We start from the raw sequence: 20,370 nt of genomic DNA, 5'->3' as shown, positions 1-20,370 counted from the left end.
TATATATTTAAAGTTCCTCCATGTCTTTTCATATTTTTCTATAGCTCGTTTCTTTTTAACAATGAATAATGTTCCATTGTCTAAATGTATCATAGTTTATTTATCCATTTACCTACTAAAGGATATCTTGGTTATTTCCAGGTTTTGACAGTTACAATGAAAGGTACTATAAACCTCTATGTGTAGGTTTTTGTGTAGACATAGGTTTCTGGATAAATACCAAGGAACATGGTTGCTGTATTGTATGGTAAGAGTACATTTATTTTTGTAAGAAATTGCCAAACTATCTTCCAGAGTGGTTGTTTCATTTTGTATTCCCACCAGTAATGAATAGGATTCCCTGCTCTATGTCTTCAGCAGTGTTCGGTGTTGTGTTTTGGATTTTGGCCATTGTGATAAGTGTGGTGGTGGTTTAGTTGCTAAGTCGTGTTGACCCTTGTGACCCCATGGACTGTAGCCTACCAGGCTCCTCTGTCCATGGGATTTCCCAGGCAAGAATACGGAAGTGAGTAGCTATTTCCTTTTCCAGAGGATCTTCCTAACCCAGGAATCAAACCCAGGTCTCCTGCATTGCAGGGATTCTTTTTACTGACTGAGCTGTGGAGTAGTACCCAGTTGTTGCATTAATTTGCAGTCCCCTAATGACCTGTGATGTTGATCACCTGAGCTTCCCTGGTGGCTCAGCTGGTAAAGAATCCACCTGAAATGCAGGAGACCTGGGTTCAATCTCTGCGTTGGGAAGATCCCATGAAGAAGGGAATGGCTACCCACTCCACTGTTCTTGCCTGGACAATTCCATGGACAGAAGAGCCTGGCAGGCTGCAGTCCATGGGGTCGCAAAGAGTTGGGCCCAACTGAGCAACTAGCACTTTCACTTTCTTTTTACCTTTCTCAATGACCTGTGATGTTGATCATCTTCTCGCGTGCTATTTGCCTTCTATATATCTACTTTGATAAGGTGTATACTAAGGTTTTTTGCTCACTTTTTAATTAGCAAAAAGTTTAAAATTTTGTAATTGTTGAATTTTATGAGTTCTTTGTATATTTTGAGTAACAGTTCTCGATCAGATATATCTTGGACAAATATTTTCTCCTAGTTTGTAGCTTGTCTTCTCATTCACTTGACATTGTTTTTCACAGAAGTGTTTTAATTTTAATGAAGTCTAGCTTATACATTATTTTTTCCTAGATCACGCCTTTGATACTGTATCTAAAATATCCAATGTCATGTAGGTTTTCTCCTATGTTATCTCCTAGGCATTTTATACTTTTGCATTTTACATTTTGAGTTAATTTTTGTGAAGGATGTAAGTCTGTCTAGATTCAGTTTTGGGGTTTTTTTTGCTTTTTTTTTTTGTTTGTTTTTTGCTTGTGGAGTGTTTATGTTTTCATAGACTTTCTGTTTTGGTATATCTTCAGGGTTACTTTAATGTGAAATCTCATCATTTCTTTTAAAACCACTGGTTAAGTATGCTTTTAGCCAATTATCAGTTATTTAGATTAAGCAGTAAGATTACACAAAATATCTGACAATCAGAGTCGCTTATACTTGACTTTAAAGTAAGTGTACATCCTTTTTATGCTTTTTTGTTTTTGCTGTTCTGCTGATAGTGGACTTCCCATGTGGCATAGTGGTAAAAAAAAAAAAAAGAACCCACCTGCCAGTGCAGGAGATGCGAGAGATGCAGGCTCAATCCCTGGGTTGGGAAGATGCCCTGGAGTGAGCACACACACATAACCCTGGGAGCAGGGGATGAAGGGGGCTCTGGATCCCACCAGTTCATTCTTAAAGCAAATACTTACATGTGCTACATTTCAGGCACCCAAGAGGGTTAGAGACCAACTGTGGTGGGTTTATTTCTAACTCTTATCAGATAGTTAGTATTACTTTCATCCTATAAATGAAAAAACTGAGGCTCAAACAGATCATTTGTCCAAGATCACACAGTAATAAATAGTGAAGCTGTCAGTCACACTTAAGAGCCCATCCCGCCTCCAGAACACCAGCTCCTATCAACAGTCATTTGAACATGAAGTAATAATCTGCAGGATGAGAAGAAATCCTAATAATTAGTAGGATGAGTAGGACTTTCAGATACTTTTGATTCCAAATAATAATATCTGTCTTCTGAAGCTGGTTACAGAGTATATCACCCATTCTCATCTTTGGAATACTTTCCATGTTCCTTTAAAAAAAATACATTCATGGAGACTCTCTGAAATGCCATATATTGAATCATTTCCTAATAACACAGTGAGCTATTAAGTTATAGCACCTGGTTCAATATCCCTTCTCTCACAATGACTGCAGCAAGCAGCCTCTCTTGCAAGCCTCAATTTCTTCACTTGTAAAATAGAGATGACAATACATACCTCAGAGTTATTATTAGAGTTAAATGAGCTAATTAATGTAAAGTAGTCAACAGAGTGCTTGACTCTTAGGAAATGCTCAGGAAATGTTAGGTGTGAGAGAAGGAGGGTGCATGGTACCAGGGTAGTATTGATAAAGCCTGCCAAATTACCCAGACAACACAAACTAAATAAACTAGCAAAATGTTAGTTATACAGTCCTCTCACTGTAATAACCTCAAAGAAAAAATAACATATAAAGAAAAGGCAAATGTTCATTTACTTATGTTATCTGTGACCTGGAAGGAATGTAGACATAGTCATTAAATTGGCTAGTAGTGCTCAGTGATTCTATTTTAAAATCTGTTGAGAAAAGGGGATAAGTATAGTCAAGCAGGTTCTTTAGCTGAATCAAGATTATAAAATGCTTAAGTGGGCAGAGTTCAGCTAATACAAATAGAGCATTCATAGAAAAAGAGGAGGAGAGTGGGAATACACAGTCATAAATTGTAGACTCTCTCCAGAATCTCCCCCCGCCAACAAGTGACAGCATTTTGGAACAGAGAAAACTATATAGGCATAAGAAGTCTACTTCTATTAAAAAGTAAGTTTAAGGAACTTCCCTGAAACTCCAGTACTTTGGCCACCTCATGCGAAGAGTTGACTCATTGGAAAAGACTCTGATGCTGGGAGGGATTGGGGGCAGGAGGAGAAGGGGATGACCGAGGATGAGATGGCTGGATGGCATCACTGACTCGATGGATGGGAGTGTGAGTGAACTCGGGAGTTGGTGATGGACAGGGAGGCCTGGCGTGCTGCGATTCATGGGGTCGCAAAGAGTCGGACACGACTGAGCGACTGAACTGACTGAACTGAACTGAACTGGTGATCCAGCAGCTAGGACTCCAAAGCTCAGAGGGCAAGGGGCCCTGGTCTTCTGGACCAGTTCCAGCGGTTCCAGAACTTCTGGACCAGTTCAGTCACTGGTTAGGGAACTAGATCCCACATGCTGCAACTAAGACCCAGTTTAGCCAAATAAATAAATAAAATTTTTTTTTTTTAGTTTAAGGAGCAAGCAAAGGTCCTTAGGATTAGCACAGTGTAGTTAAAAAGTCATTTCTCAATGGTAGTTTCAAACAGCAATAAAGCCAGTACAAAATGAGAAACTGGAAGTTGCCATCATACACAGGCAACCAAGAAATTCTCAGCAAACCATATCTGAAGTTACATGACACTTAAAGCAAGATAGAAAAACCCAAGTAGTAAGATTCCAGGCAAAATTTAAGGAAAGACTGTACATAAAATGTACATAGTCTTGTTTGTATTTCTCTAAAAGCAGTTTTAAACAATGTGTCATTTTCTTTCATAAGAGTTTTGTTGTTTGTTGTTCAGTTGATCTCAGTCATGTCTGAGTCTTTGTGACCCCATGGACACTGAATTATAAAACATTGAAAAAGAAAAGGAAAAATCATTTTGATCTTATATCCCACAGGTAATCATCACTATGCTTTTGTCTAGACTAAGAACACTCACCTTTTTATTATAAGCCTTTCATCAGTGAATAATCCAGTAGTTAAATATTTTGTGTATCCACTGTTATTTCTTAGACTAAAGGAATTTAAACTGCTGAGCCAGGTATGCATTTTTTTACTTTAATTGAGGTATATTTTACAGATAAAAAAATTAACAGTTCTTATTGTTCATTTTTAGAATTTTAATAATTATATATAGCCATTATAAACACCACCAGAACAAGATCGAGAACACTTATAATACCCCAGAAAGTTTCCTCATGCCCCTTTTCAGCCAGCCACCTCACCCAGCCACTCTCTGATTTCTGTCAGCTCAGGTATGCCTTTGATGACACTTTTGCTAGATTGAATTCCAGCAAAATGAGTCATCTATACCTGTACAGCAATATATGAAGTTACTGGATTCTCCATCCTCTAGGTATTATTAATGTATGTGCTGTAGTATATCCCAGGATACAGATACAGTAGTCTTTGCCAGTTTCTACTCTGCATTATTTTCTGTTTCTTTGTTTACTGGCAAAGTGAACTTGTTAAATATGTTAACTAGCCCATTTATATTTCATTATTGTTTTGGTGATGGTTAGTTGTATACTCTAAGATGATTATACATTTCTTATTGTTTTAAAAAAGCTCTTAAATATTAAGAATGATATTATTTGCTTTAAATATTTTTACCAGTTTGTCATTGCTTTATAGTTTGTTTATAGAGGTTTTTTTTTGTTTTGAAAAGAGTTTTAACTTTGCATTGCCAGATCTGCTAATCTTTTTCTCCATGTTTTCTGCCCAGTTTCATCTTTAGGCCTTTAAAAATCCCAGGATTATAAATACCTAGTTGTATCTTTCTCGAGTAATTTTATGGTTTTATTTTTAATTTTACATCTTTAATCCATGTGGAATTCTTTTGGTATATTATATTAGGTTAATGTTACAACTTTTTTTCCCTAAATTACTAATCACCGCAATTGAATAGTCCTGTGTTTCCCCACCAATATTAAGCATGCCCTTTATGATGGAATAGGTCTTGCATACATTTTTGGATCAGCTTCATTATTTTACATGGATTTTTCTATCTATTCCTGTGTCAGTACCTCAATACCATAGCAGTGTAATACTATTTAATATTTGGTAAGCAAGTTGGACTTTATTGTTCAACATTTTTATTTTTACTGTAAATGCTTAAACAACTGGTTAGTGTGCTACATTCTTATTTTCTTTTAGTTAACCACACCTGGAGAAACCTTAAGACAGTTGACCATGAAATCAGTAAAAAGCCCTCATTATTTAACAGGTGGCCACTACCTGAATTGTGCCCCTAGAGCCAAGAAGGAAGTAATCAATCCTAGGCAAACCCCCTTCCTTCAAAGTAATGGAAAAGACTACATGTGGAAAATAAGTAGTGCGAGGAATAAAAAGAACAAAATCTAGGATATTTGATTGCCATTTTCTATTATAGGTATATAAAAGTTTTTATGAGAAGGTTGATCAGAATTTTTCCATCTCCCTGTTACTGAACAAGCACAAAGGATCAACAAAGCCGTAGGGTAGACAATAGCTCACTTATATTTTATAAGATGTGAATTCCAAGGACATCTAGGGTGGCCATGTATAAATGCAAGTCACAGAACCAACTTCCAAAGACATTCATTAATAATCTTTCTACCACCTGACATTTTGGATTATTAATACCCTTTTTCTTCTCTGGCACTAGTGGATAATCAAGTTACATATAATAATAATGTTCTGTTCTTTGTGTTCAGATAGTTCACTTGACTATGATAAATAAAACAGTGGGCTTGAGCTATTTTTCTAAGTAGAAGTAAACCATAGTAAGAAGTTAATTTTTACTGAACATTTTCAAAACACCTATCTTTTTTGATATTGTTCTTAGGCCCAGATTCTATGGGAAGAATCTGAGGCACAGAAAGGTCACATAATTTTGGTCAAGATCTCATAGCTAGGAAGTGGTAGATTTCAGAAATAGCCAATCATGTTTGACTCAGTGATTTGATTCTGTTTGTTTTCAAAAACATTACCTTGTTTGTGATTTTGTATTTCAACAGTGCATATTTTTGTATTTCTAATAAGGCAGTATTGTTTCAAACTGTAGTAACTAGGTCAGACAAGTGACTTCAGGACTTTAATTCTTGATCAAAAATTGTCTGACCATCTTTAGATCATAGAAAATGTTAAATTCATGGCCCTACTATTATAATCCCTATATTATTTGAAGAATTATAATTCAGAAAGTTACTCAAAATGTTGTTTAACTTGAACAAGAAGTACCTGTGATTTATTTGTAATTTTTCTTTCTTTTTTTTTTTTTGTAATTTTTCTTAAAAATGTAAATAGAGTGGTTGATTATGGAGTTTGAAGTTAGACCTGATTTTGAATGCTATTTTGGAACTTGACTAGCTGTGTGATCTTGGACAAATTATATATCCTTTCTTAGCCTGTTCCTTAAAGTGTAAATTGGATATAATAAGAGTACCTTCCTGATAGGTATACCTATCAGTGTTCCTGATAGGTATATCCGTGGATTAAGTGGAATACTGGTTTTGAAGGATTTAACATGGTGTCTGAAACAATCAGTGCTCCAGAAAGTATTTTATTCTCATTCAGTGTTGTCCCTGATATTTTTAAGAATTAATTTGTCTATATTTGACTACTGTCAGTATATTGAGATGATGATTGGAATTTATAGCATTTCTATAATATTTGACAGTTTTTGTGACCTTTCCCTCATTAGCCCACAAGTTACAGTGTTTAGTTTTTATTGTAATTCTTGATATTCTGAGAAAAAATTGAGATCTGATATTTTTATGGTAAACAGTTCAGTTCAGTTCAGTCGCTCAGTCGTGTCCGACTCTTTGCGACCCCATGAATCGCAGCACGCCAGGCTTCCCTGTCCATCACCAACTTCCAGAGTTCACTCAGACTCGCGTCCATCGAGTCAGTGATGCCATCCAGCCATCTCATCCTCGGTCATCCCCTTCTTCTGCCTCCAATCCCTCCCAGCACCAGAGTCTTTTCCAGTGTGTCAACTCTTCACATGAGGTGGCCAAAGTACTGGAGTTTCAGCTTTAGCATCATTCCTTCCAAAGAAATCCCAGGGTTGATCTCCTTCAGGATGGACTGGTTGGATTTCCTTGAAGTCCAAGGGACTCTCAAGAGTCTTCTCCAACACCACAGTTCAAAAGCATCAATTCTTCGGTGCTCAGCTTTCTTCATAGCCCAACTCTCACATCCATACATGACCACTGGAAAAACCATACTACCTCATAAATGAAATGTTGGGGGGTTTTCCCCTTGATGCCAGTGCTGGAAAGAAATTAGGGGGTGGGGTTTCACTGGTAAATACAATTTAAATAGGAAGCAGAATATCATTACTTTGGAGATTATACAGTTATAGGCTCAGTGTAATGTGAATGTTTTCCTTCCATTTCTCCCTCTTAGCCAAGTTCTAAGGCAGTAAGAAAATGAAGGGAGAAGGAATATGATTATAGACCAGGTTCCCTATTTAGTGTTCATTTTATACAAGACTATACATAATGCTGCTGAAGACCAACATGGTTCTTTATAAGTAACTCTTTGTCAGACCTGCTGACCCTGGAAAGGTGATTACTCAAATTGTAGTAAGCCTTCTGTCCAATCCCTGAAGTTACCTCTTTTTCTGCCCTTTTCTTCAGGATGAAGAAGACTCTTCTGTATTTACTCTGCTTTCTTGTCTGCTCTGAAATAAATTTCTATCACATTAGAGAAGTTTGCTTTGTTCGTGGATTTGTTTTGACACAAAACAAATCCCAGCTGCTCACCAGGCCTTTTGATTGGAAACTCCATCTTCCCTATGTTTTATTAGTTCACAGACCATATATTAAAAGTTACTGGCAAGATGACACAAACAGATGGAGAGATATACTATATTCTTGGCTTAGAAGAATCAATATTGTGAAAATGGCTGTACTACCCAAAGTAATCTACAAATTCAGTGCAATCTCTATCAAACTACCAATGACATTTTAAAACTAGAACAAAAACTTTTACAGTTTATCTGGAAACACAGAAGACCCCAGATAGCCAAAGCAATCTTGAGAAAGAAAAATGGAAGAATCAACCTTCCTGACTTCAGACTATACTACAGAGCTAAAGTCATCAGGACAGTGCAGTATGGTAGTAGTACAAACAGAAATATAGACCAGTGGAACAAGTTAGAAAGCCCAGAGATAAACCCACACACCTATAGGTACCTTATCTTTGACAAAGGCAAGAATATACAATGGCAAAAAGACGGCCTCTTCAATAAATGGTGCTGAGAAAACTGGACAGCTACGTGCAAAAGAATGAAGCTAGAACACTTCCTAATACCACACACAAAATAAGCTCAAAATGAATTAAAGACTTAAATGTAAGGCCAGAAACTTAGAGGAAAATATAGGCAGTACACTCTTCAATATATATCACAACAAGATCCTCTGTGACCCATTTCCTAGAGTAATGGGAAAAAAAACCCCACAAAAATAATCAAATGGGACCTAATTAAACTTAAAAGCTTTTGCACAGCAAAGGAAACAATAAACAAGATTAAAAGACAACCCTCATAATGGGAGAAAACAATTGAAAATGAAACAACTGACAAAGGTTTATTCTCCAAAATATACAAGCATCTCAATCAGCTCAATACCAGAAAACCCAATTTAAAAAGTGGGCAGAAGACCTAAATAGATATTTCTCCAAAGAAGGCATACAGATGGCTAATAAAACACATGAAAAGATGCTCAACATCACTCTTTATCAGAAAAATGCAAATCAAAACTACAGTGAGGTGTCACCTCATACCAGTCAGAATGGCCATCATCAAAAAATCTATAAATGCTGAATAGGGTGTGGAGAAAAGGGAACCCTTTTGCACTGTTGGTGGGAATGCAAATTGATCCAGCCACTGTGGAGAACAGTGTGGAGACTCCTTTAAAAGCTAGGAATGGAACTACCATATGATCCAGCAGCCCCACTACTGGGCATACACCCTGAGGAAACCATGATTGAAAAAGGGACCTATACCCCAGCGTTCACTGCAGCACTACTCACAGCAGTGCTCGGAAGCAGCCTGGATATCTGTCGACAGAGGAATGGATAAAGAAGTTGTGGTACATATACATAATGGAATATTACTCAGCCATAAAAAGGAATGCATTTGAGTCAGTTCTGATGAGGTGGATAAACGTAGATCCTATTATACATAGTGAAGTAAGTCAGAAAGAGACAGACATCAAAATGTTAACACATATATATATGTATGGAATGGCTCAGCAGGTAAAGAATCCTCCTGCAGTGCAGGAGACATAAAAGACACAGATTCAATCCCTGGGTCAGGAAGATCCCCTGGAGAAGGAAATGGTAACCCACTCCAATATTCTTGCCTGGAAAATCCCATGGACAGAGGAACTTGAGAGGCTATAGTCCAAAGGGTCACTAAGAGTCAGGCAAAACTGAATATGCACACATTATGGAATCTAGAAAGACGGTGCCGATGAACCTATCTGCAGGGCAGCCCTGGAGACCAAGACAGTAGACAACAGATTTGTGGATGCAGGGCAGGGAAGGAGAAGGTGAGAAGAACTAAGAAAGTAGCAGTAAAACATATGCATTACACATGCACAGATAAAAATAGCCAGTGGAAATTTGCTCTGTGATGCTGAAGCTCAGATCCGATGCTGTGACAACCTAGAGGCGTGGAATGGAGTGGGAAGGAGGTTCAAGAGGAAGGGGACATGTGTATACCTGTGGCTGTTTCGTGTTGATGTGTGGCAGAAGCCAACACAATATTGTAAAGCAATTACCTTACAATTAAATATTTTTTTTAAAGTTACTGCCTGAGCAGTTAGTTAAATCTCATGGCAAGTGTAAAAATACATATTACAGATTTATTCTAGAAAGCCTCTTAAATCTTTCCACCTGTGTCCTGTTGAGTGTGAAGCATGCTAGATAGGCCAGAAAGCCAAGAAACTGCATTCCCATGTCACTAAATATATTTTTTAAAGTTACATATTTTATATTTGCCTCAACAATATGCAGCATTTATTAGAGGCACTGTATAATATTGTGGAATTTCTCTTTTTCAACTAAAGGAAACAAAATATATTTTTTAAGTCAGCTTTTCAAAATTCTAAACTAAAGGAGAAATACTAATATTCATTCAAAACTCAGAACAAAGGAAGTTTTCCCATGTGAACAATGAACAGAAAAAGAAAACGCACTGGCTTTCATCTGTGTTTTCTTTTTCAAAGGCCAGCGTCTATCTTCCTCTTTGCTTGGTTTACCTAGTGTTCTAGTTTCCTGTACTTTGCTTATTCCTATTTTTCCTCCTAGGTCAATTTCCAAAACTCTTTGAGTTTTGGACATTCCTATCTGCATTTTTCTATGCTTCCTTTAGTCACTGTTTCTCTCTCCCTCTCTGAGTTTTCTTACATTTTTTCCCTTCTTGTTTTCTTGCTTTTTTAGTCTTTCTGTTTCTCAGTCATCTGTCTTGTGCCATCCTGCTTTGCTGTTCATAAAGAATGCTAGTGACCTCATTTTCCAGGAATTCTTTTTAAACATACATACTTTGGTCTCTGGACTCATTTATGTTTTGTCTCTCTCTTCCTATGAATTACTATGATCTCTATATACTTCATATTGAAAAACGATACTTTAAAAACTGGTACTTTTTAACCCTTTAACTTCTTAATCCCTACAGAAGCTTTGAACATTTGTGAAAACAAGAGCCATAAGTTGTTTGTAACTAGCAATGGCGCTAAATCCTAAAAATAAAAAAATTCATAAGGTTTTAACTTTAATATTACATTTTGGAGTTAAAAATGCAGAAATTAAATCATCTAATCAGTATTATCCAATTAATGTTTTTAAATTTATTCTAGAAATCATGTTGATCGTATGTACCCTTGATATGATGTAATGATAATTGCACTTTACATCTTGGTCTTGGCCAACAAAGGTCCGTCTAGTCAAAGCTATGGTTTTTCCAGTAGTCATGCCATCAATGGGGTCGCACAGAGTCGGACATGACTGAAGTGATTTAGCAGCAGCAGCAGCATGTAGGGATGTGAGAGCTGGACTATAAAGAAAGCTGAGTGCCGAAGAATTGATGCTTTTGAACTGTGGTGTTGGAGAAGACTCTTGAGAGTCCCTTGGACTGCAAGGAGCTCCAACCTGTCAATCTTAAAGGAAATCAGTCCTGAATATTCATTGGAAAGACTGATGCTGAAGCTGAAACTCCAATACTTTGGCCACCTGATGGGAAGAAATGACTCACTGGAAAAGACCCTGATTGAAGGCAGGAGGAGAAGGGGACGACAGACGATGAGATGCTTGGATGGCATCACTGACTTGATAGACATGAGTTTGAGAAAGCTCCAGGAGTTGGTGATGGACAGGGAAGCCTGGCCTGCTGCAGTCCATGGGGTCACAAAGTCGTGTCAGATTTCTTCACTGTAAAGTTAATTTTTTTTTCCTGCTTTCCATGTTGAATCCTTTGGAAGCAAATTCACTATATGCAGTCCACACCAAGGAGTGAGTGTCCAAAATGAATTGAGACTCAAAGAAAAAAGATTTGTGATATCTGTGGTTGATAATTTCATTATTCCTTATATAACTAGTTTCGATTCATTTGATACAAATCTAAAAGTTTGCAATTTTTATACTACTTGTACTTTCTTAAAGTTGTAATAAGTAACAAATGTGTGTTAGCATAGTTACCTAAATCCTCAACAAGTGATTTAAGTCTTTATTTTTTTATAGAAGCAAAAGTACCTGTAAAAGTATTGGACATAATGAGACAGATTTCTAGGCATGAACTGGAAATCAGGCTTCAGGTTGGTAAATAATCTCAATAGCTTTTCTTCAGTTGCTTATCTATAAAACGAAATGGGGGAAAACAAGTTACTTGCAGATCTAGAAAATCTAAAGCTATCTACCAGCAGTCCTAAGCAATCAGTAATTGCACTTTACATCTTGGTCTTTATCCCAGTAACTCAAAGCCCAGTCTTATCATGAGACGAATCAGACAAATTTCAGTGATGGGGCATCCCACAAAACATCCAACCAGTATCCCTGGAAATTGTCAAAATTTAAGAAACTTGGAATCATAAAGCAGCTTTTCTGACTACAACGCTATGAGATTAGAAATCGACTATATAAGGGAATAACTGCAAAAAAAAAATGCAAACATAGAAGCTAAGCAATATCCTATTAAACAACCAATGGATCATTGAAGAAATCAAAGAGGAAATCAAAAAATACCCGGAGACAAATGAAAAGGAAAACATGATGATCCAAAACCTATGGGATGCAGCAAAGCAGTTGTAAGAGTAAGGTTAATAGCAACACAAGCTTACCTTAGGAACCAAAAGAAATCCCGACCAACCAGCCTAAGCTTACACCTAAAGCAAGGAGAAAAAGAACAAATGGAACCCAAAGTTAGTAGAAGGAAATACATCATAAAGAGCAGAGCAGAAATAAGTAGAAACTTAAAAAAAAACATAGAAAGGATTTACAAAACTAAAAACCAGTTCTTTGAAAAGATAAAATTGATAAAGCTTTAGCCGGACTCATCAAGAAAAAAAGGGAGAGGGACCATATGAACAAAACTAGAAATGAAAAAAAATTATAACCACCACCAAAGTAATACAAAGGACCATAAATGACTGCTACAACCAACTATATGCCAATAAAATAGACAATCTAGACGAAATGGGCAAATTCTTAGAAAGGCACAATCTCCCAAGATTAAACCAGGAAGAAATAGAATATGAACAGACCAAATTACAAGTACTGAAATTGAATCTGTGGTTTTAAAACTCCCAATGAAAGTCCAGGACCAGATGGCTTCACAGGTGAATTCCATCAAACATTTAAAGAAGAGTTAATACCTATCCTTCTGAAATTGTTACTTACTCTGGAAAAGTGAAAGACTTACAAACATTCAGTTAACACTTGAGCAATGTGCAGGTTTAAGGCACCCTCACTTCGTGCAGTTGAAAATCCACTTATAATTTATGGTTGGCCCTCCACATACCTGGTTCCTCTAAATAAGTGGCTCCACGTCTGCACAGTCAGCCAACTACAGATCAGATAGTGCTAAAGAATCTTCAAAAAATCTGCATATAAGTGGACTGTGCATTTCAAACCTGTGCTGTTCAAGGGTCAACTGTAGTTGCTAAAAAAATTTGGAATTTCCTTTTAATACTCAAGGAAAAAGGTGAATAAAGCCAGGTTTTTAGAGGTTACTAGCTATCCAGAAACATGTGTTTATTTAGCATTTATTGAGGGCATCCTTCTTGTGAAGCCTTGGTGACTGTGATGGTACAGAAGTCCATAAAACAGCTATCTTCAGTCTCGTGAGGGAGGCTGAACTAAAAATAGGTTCGTAAGAGGACCTTAACCTTCCTGAAAAAGAGCAGGAGAGGAATCATGGACTGATTCTCAGAGGGATGATACCTCAATTGAAGCAGGGAGAGAAGTATATCACCATACAGAGGTGGCAAGGAGGCAGGAGAGCAGGTTCTGCAGAGGAACAGCGAGTAATTCGGGATGTCTGGAGCATAAGATGTGAAGAGGACATAGTAGCTTAGAGAGAGGAACAAAAGCTGGGTCATAGAGGCTACATAAGAAATTTGGGTTTCATTGTTTAGATAGTGGGAATAGGGCAGTTTTCGTGGCTAAATCTGAATTTTTGAAAAATATATATGTAACAGAAAAGACCTCCTGGATATCATCAATCACAAGGCACTGCTTAGCAATTTGGATGGCTGAGAGGAGACGGCCAGACATCACCCGACAGGGTCAGCCAGGGCTGTGGCACCGCAGACATCCACTCTCTCAGGGTCAGGCCGGGGCCCTTGGCTCTTGCTCCTCTTGGACCTCCAGCCGAATGGAGGTCCTCATTTTATGATTATGGAGAAATTGGGACTAATTTCAGAGAACAGTAAGAAAAGGCAATAAAGGCATAAAAACTTAACAGTGAAAATTAACTGCCCCCTTTAAAAAAAAGAAAAAAAAGGCAAATGTTCACCTCACAGAGAAGTGCCTTTTCCCAAAGAGTCTCTCATATGGTTCAAGACGTTTTTGGAACCTCTTTTCTAAATGGCATTAAAGGCCAGCCTGGGAGCTGCAAATATTATCATTCTTGGCTCTTCATAGCTGCCTTTTCTTTTATTTTTAAATTTTTTCCAAGTGGGTTTATTTCAAAATTATGAAGATTTATATATTATTTTTTATTAATACAATAAAGCAGTTTAGCTTAAAAGCTTTCACATTCAAAGTTTTTATTTTAAAAAGATATTTTTAAAATGTAGACCCTTAAAAACCACCAAAAAAGCTGAATATATCTTGCAGCATAGGTTTATCCTTAAAAATTCACATCTCAAATGCTGTTTAGAAAAAAGATTTTAAAACTGGCTAAAAATCATTTACACTTGGTAATGAGTACAATCTCCTCGTCTCTGACAGAGCGTATTAATGGCACGTAATGAATTTACTGTCACAAGCATCTAACAGTTTAATGGGTATGCAGTTTTATCAGTATACAAAATGGTCTTAGATGGTCAGTGCAGTTGTTCTGGAGTGATCACTGTATCAGGAAAAGGACACGGCACCAACAACAGACATCAACTTTCAAAAGGTCTTTTCAAACAGTTTCCTTTTCAAACAGCTTTCAGCTCAGGAGAGAAGAACAGCACTTAATTACTGCATCCCTTGCATATGAACGAATGACAGACTATACCGGGTCATCGACGGGAATTGCAGTATGCAGAATAACACGGCCAGCCCCTTATGCCACCAAAGAGCAGCGCACAGGGTGAGCACGAAACACAAAAGCATAATTGTTGTTGCAAGCAATCTCGTTGTTTCAAACATTTTCTTCAGTTGTTTCACAGTTCAGTTCAGTCGCTCAGTCGTGTCCAACTCTTTGCGACCCCATGAATCGCAGCACACCAGGCCTCCCTGTCCATCACCAAATCCCGGAGTTCACTCAGACTCGCGTCCATCGAGTCCGTGATGCCATCCAGCCATCTCATCCTCTGTTGTCCCCTTCTCCTCCTGCCCCCAATCCCTCCCAGCATCAGAGTCTTTTCCAATGAGTCAACTCTTTGCATGAGGTGGCCAAAGTACTGGAGTTTCAGCTTTAGCATCATTCCTTCCAAAGAAATCCCAGGGTTGATCTCCTTCAGAATGGACTGGTTGGATCTCCTTGCAGTCCAAGGGACTCTCAAGTCTTCTCCAACACCACAGCTCAAAAGCATCAATTCTTCAGCGCTCAGCCTTCTTCACAGTCCAACTCTCACATCCATACATGACTACTGGAAAAACCATGGCCTTGACTAGACAGACCTTACTCGGCAAAGTAATGTCTCTGCTTTTGAATATGCTATCCAGGTTGCTCATAACTTTTCTTCCAAGGAGTAAGCGTCTTTTAATTTCATGGCTGCAATCACCATCTGCAGTGATTTTGGAGCCCCAAAAAATAAAGCCTGACTCTGTTTCCACTGTTTCCCCATCTATTTCCCATGAAGTGATGGGACCAGATGCCATGATCTTCGTCGTTTCACAGGTCCCATTAGGAAGCATGTACTGGCTAATGTAGCAATATTTCCAAAAGTATAAACCACTGCAAAAAGCTTTATGCCTCCAGGGAGCCACAGCAATCCAGTTCCAAGGATGGAGAAGAAGATGCCACTGACAAAGCATATGGCAAACCACTTCAGCCTGGTGTTGAAACTAAGTGTCGAGGCATCAAGGACCTGTGCCGTCAGGCCCTGCTCCTGTCATCCTGGCTGCTTAGGACCCACGCAGCTTCTCCATGGCCGTGGCCACGGCGCCTGCCCACCCTTCTCTCCTTCATTGCTGCCTTTTCATAATGTTGTATTCTGAAATAAGCACTACTCGATCTGAGGGGTTTTTTTTAAATCCTGTTCCCAACGGGGTTTAGCACTGAATTAACTTTTGATTTATTCCTAAAGTTAAATACATCCTCACAAGACGAACGTTTGTTACCTCTAAAGACATTCAATCAAGCATCCTGTCAACTACTTATCAGCTACAAGTTTGTTGACCACAAATCTCTCAGGTTGCCTGTTAAATGGGGTGAATGACATATTTCCCACCTACCCCATATAGTTATTATGAAGATAATACCAGACACATGAAAGCTCTTCATAGACTGCTGTGTAAGAGGATGCTCTTCTTACTGTTGCCTCACACTCTGCAAACAGTTCCAAAATGTACGTTTGTTCCGGTGCCAGTATGTTCATCTCCCCTAACAGGCTGTTCACTTCAGGAGAGCAGAGCCCGGGTCATGTTCGGCTTTATTTCCCTAGTGTCTGACACTAGGTCTCACACATAAAAAGGCTCCAGTGTTGAATGAATAATTCAGCATAGCTCCTTGCCTTTCCCTCAGACTATATTTAAGAAATGGATGATACACTTGAGATTATTCAGTTAAAATAGGCTCAGAAGTCACTTAAGATTCTTTAAGTATGTGAGTAGTTTGTCATTAGGAACCAGCTGTTCTTAATGTTCTCTGAAGGGACCAGAACAAATGGCTGATGAAATCAATCAATCTGAACATGTAAAGGTTCTTAAACTTAATGCTGTGGTCTTAACTTTGGCTGTATTTTTAAATCACCGGGAAAAAAAAATTTTAGATTACTGAGGCTGAGGCCCCATCCTGGGATGATGAGGCCTGGCATTGATAGTTTTTAAAACTACCCAAGTGATTGTAATGTGCAACCTATGTTTGTTGCAGAAGTCTGGGATTCGACTTTGAGGAACACTGTTTTAAAAGAAATCCTGTCTAGTTCTACAGGTACCTACATTAGGTACCGTACCATAGGAAATGGGAAAGAACGTAAGACACGCTCCCACCACAGTCTGCAGGGAATAAAAACTAACCATCACTGATCTGAGAGCAGTGGAAAAGCAGCCATCAATGTGAGCCAAGCTATGAGAGGTCACGAAAAGGTGGGCCTGTGCGGAGCCCCAGACTTTCTGCAGAACCTGTTAGACATTTAGAAGTTTATCATAGAAATAAAAAACAGTCCCTGCCCATGAAAGGAGGTTAAGTGTTAGTTTAGCAAACCAGCCAGTTGCAGCCAGAGGGCCTGGCCAGTACAGAAGATCTGAAGGCTTTGATTCCCAGCACAGAGAGAGAACTTAGCTGTGAAAAAGACAGACTGTCTGAAATAACTGATGTTCAAACTCAAGTAAACAGGCAATTACAAAATGGTCAAAGTTGATGAAAGAAACAAAATAAAGTTGGTGAGGAAGATCCCATTGTCAAAGGGTTTTAAGGTCAGGCTAAGGTATTTCAGTGGAATCCAATAGCTGATAGTTTCTGGTCAAAGAATATGCTATAAAGAATATGTATAAGAAAGATTAGGGTTTCACTGGTGGTTCAACAGTAAAGAATCTGCCTGCAATGCAGGAGACATGGGTTGGATCCCTAGATTGGGAAGATCCTCTGGAGAAGGAAATGGCAACCCACTCCAGCATTCTTGCCTGGGAAATCCCATGGACAGAGGAGCCTGGCAGGCTCTATAGTCCATGGGGCCACAAAAAAGTTGGACATGATTTAGTGACTAAACAACAACATCAGAAAGATTATTTTAGAACCTTTGGCGGTTAGAAAAAGGAGAAATAGTACAGACACCTACAACAATCTCAGGGTAGGGTGGTAATTTCCTATGTTAGGGAGACTTGGTAATGGGAAAGAGTAGTTTATAGAATTGCTGATGAAAAAGATAGCTGTTTACATTATATTAAACATAAATGCACTTCAGTCAGAAATGAGTTATGAATATCGGAATTCTGTATTGTAATACTACTTACTCTATGTCTGAGAATAAGGACCTCTCTTGTTTTCCCAATGAATATGAACTGCTGTCACGTCTTAATCTAGTTCACAATTATATAAGAGGTTTTAAAAACAGATGTCAGTTTGGTCAGAGTCCAGGTCCCTTCTGAAGAATCACTTGCTTACTTCGGTTTATAATTCCACACAGTCTCATACAAAAGAGAAAAATAAACTTACCTGTTTGTGGGCTGCACCCCACTGGCCTATGAGCCTTTTAGTTGCCCACCCGTGAAACCAAAGAAAGAACCCGGAAACAGTGACAAAGTCACCCAAGATGCATTGCATAGGGAACCTTACAAGCCAGAAGCCGAAGGGCGTGGAGTGACACCCTACCCCACAGGCAGATGGCAGGCAGGAGGCAGCAGCAGTCTTAGCTACCACGGGGGGGAAGGAGGTCACCGTTTACAGGGGAAATCGATGTCAGACTGGCTCACCAGTTAACAGGAGAACCACAGAGGAGCAAGTCTCTGCCAGCCCCTCAGGTTAACCGTCGCCGAGGGGGACGCTCCCCTTTGATAGCCTCGCTTGGTGGACTGGTTCTGCTCTCGGCACTGGAATAGTCACTGCCTGGGACAGGGGGGCACCCATGTAGTGGTCACTGTTGAGGCTCTGGGGTTGAGCGGGAAGATGGGTCATGTGGTAAAGCAGGGACTGCATAGAAAGCAAGAGAACCACCATCTTGAAGGGCCTGACCATACACCTGTCGGACGCAGCCTCTGTGGGAAGGGAAAGCCTCCACATTTCTAAAACCACTGAAGTCAGTGTTCTTCCTTGAGAATCTGATCTTATGTAAAACTTTTAATTAATGAGAACTAAATATTTGTCTTTGCCTTCAGCTGAACAAGCTCTAAAATTTTCATATGTAAATGATGTGTGTAATTCCAAAAACTTCACTGCTCTTGTTGGCCCAATTCTATGAGCAGCCACAGAGTGAGTTATTAGTACACACAGGGTTATAAACCACCAGACCTTATGTACTTGAATTAAATCTGTATAATAAGTCTGCGTGTGTATTCTCATAGGAGACTGTAAAATGTGGGCATGCTTTCAATTCATGCAGTCTGTGATTTATGAAGGCACACAGGTCAGGAGTTTATTATGCTGAAAATCATAATAACTGTTTTGTTTTGCTTTTTAAAATGAAGTGGCCAAAGCATGTTGAAAGATAAATGGGAGAAGCATTTTGATTATGTTTTTATTTCAATTAAAGATTAAATATTATTGCTGAGTAACCAGCCATGCTAAATAGTATGATATTAAGGCTGAAGTAGTTTGTAAGCTGATAGCCCCTTCTTTCCTCTGGGTTTAGGTTTGTTATTAATCAAAATGTTGGACTTGTTTAGTGCAGTGGTGTATGAAACAAACAGTTGAAAATGACAGCTACTTTAATTTACAGCTTTCTGTTTTTTCAGATTTGTAGGAAAATCTGTTTCTTTTTGTGGACTCTTATGCTATTATTCACATGTCTAGATTTTATTTCTTAACACCAAAGCCAACTAAATTCAGTAGTTGTAAGATTCTCTCATGACATAGAAAGGAGGGTGCCTGTAATGGTTTTACTTGACAAATTCTGATAAAGTCATTTTTGAAACATGGACAACCCCTACTAGAAGTAGATAATACAAAAAAAAAAATCTGTCTTTGGGGGCAGAGAAAGGGCTAATTTTTAAAATAGAAGAATGTATATACAGAAAGGTATTAAGTTACCTAGGATAGTGGGGTTTGTATTCTTATATTAATATAGGAGTATCAAATAAGATTGTTTTAAAGGGAAGATGATTCCAGCTATTTTCTGGTTTGGGCTTAGCCTCAGCACAAGTCATTTGGAAAGCTGCTGCGCACTTACCAAAATATAGTGTTAGGGTCTGGGTTCCCCACATGTGATAAGGACCTTTAACAGGACAGTCTTGCCACACTTCTAAACTTAGTCCTCATCAGCAGTAATACACTTGCAGTTTCTGAAGAGCACACTCTGTAGGGAATGCTGCATAGATTGTATGGAGTATCAAAGAAAAAGAAAAAGACTACCTCTCAGCATCTGGGGGGAAAAAAGCATATTAAGTAAGAAAGAGCTTGCTTTTAGGCACAGTCTCTGAGCAAAGCAGGTTGCAAACCTTATGCAGAGTTTTGGGGTTGGGGATCGTCTCAGGGTTGATCACAGCCTCCGAAGCACCGCTGTTACGGAGAGGCCCCTGGTGACTGGCGGGCTTTCTGAAGCATGTTCACTGGTGTGGTTCTGCCACTGACTGGCCAACTTTCAAGAGCATGAGGCTGTCACTGATTTTTGGCTTTTCAGAGGTATATTTACTGAAATGAGTTACCACTGATCATTTTGGCCTACGCAGGCCATCATTAATTGATTAAATCCTGTTTGATCAATTCAGTCTGGTTCTAATGGTCCCTTGCTACCATGGCTCGAGAGTAATTGCCTTTTGCTAGGAGGTGAGGATTGTTTTATTCTCAGATGCTAATACTTAAAGAGTGTAGAACATTGAAAGCATAAGAAAATCATACTCAGAGGATTCCATCTAATAAGCAATAATCCTATAATGCACTTTCTAAATAAGGCTGTTTCCAAGGTTAAAG

The 20,370-nt window shown here is 38.6% G+C and overlaps 1 protein-coding gene and 1 long non-coding RNA gene across 2 annotated transcripts in view; one reads left to right on the top strand and one right to left on the bottom strand.

The window, feature by feature from the left end:
- Window positions 1-20,370, top strand: part of CWC27 (CWC27 spliceosome associated cyclophilin) — a 255,917-nt gene that overhangs the window by 233,654 nt on the left and 1,893 nt on the right. The gene's annotated exons all lie outside the window — the stretch shown is intronic.
- The window catches only part of LOC138421876 (uncharacterized), a 114,185-nt gene continuing 105,472 nt past the window's right edge, over window positions 11,658-20,370 (bottom strand). Inside the window, exons 6-7 of the long non-coding RNA XR_011249662.1 lie at window positions 12,269-12,313; window positions 11,658-11,786 (exon numbers count right to left, since the gene is read on the bottom strand). This is a non-coding gene — a long non-coding RNA (uncharacterized lncRNA). The remainder of the gene's footprint in view (window positions 11,787-12,268; window positions 12,314-20,370) is intronic.

Source organism: Ovis canadensis, chromosome 16 (genome assembly GCF_042477335.2).
Source record: "Ovis canadensis isolate MfBH-ARS-UI-01 breed Bighorn chromosome 16, ARS-UI_OviCan_v2, whole genome shotgun sequence".
NCBI classification, from domain to species: domain Eukaryota; kingdom Metazoa; phylum Chordata; class Mammalia; order Artiodactyla; family Bovidae; genus Ovis; species Ovis canadensis.
The sequence above is the reverse complement of the archived record's forward strand: the minus strand, read 5'-3'. Positions and strand labels throughout refer to the sequence as shown.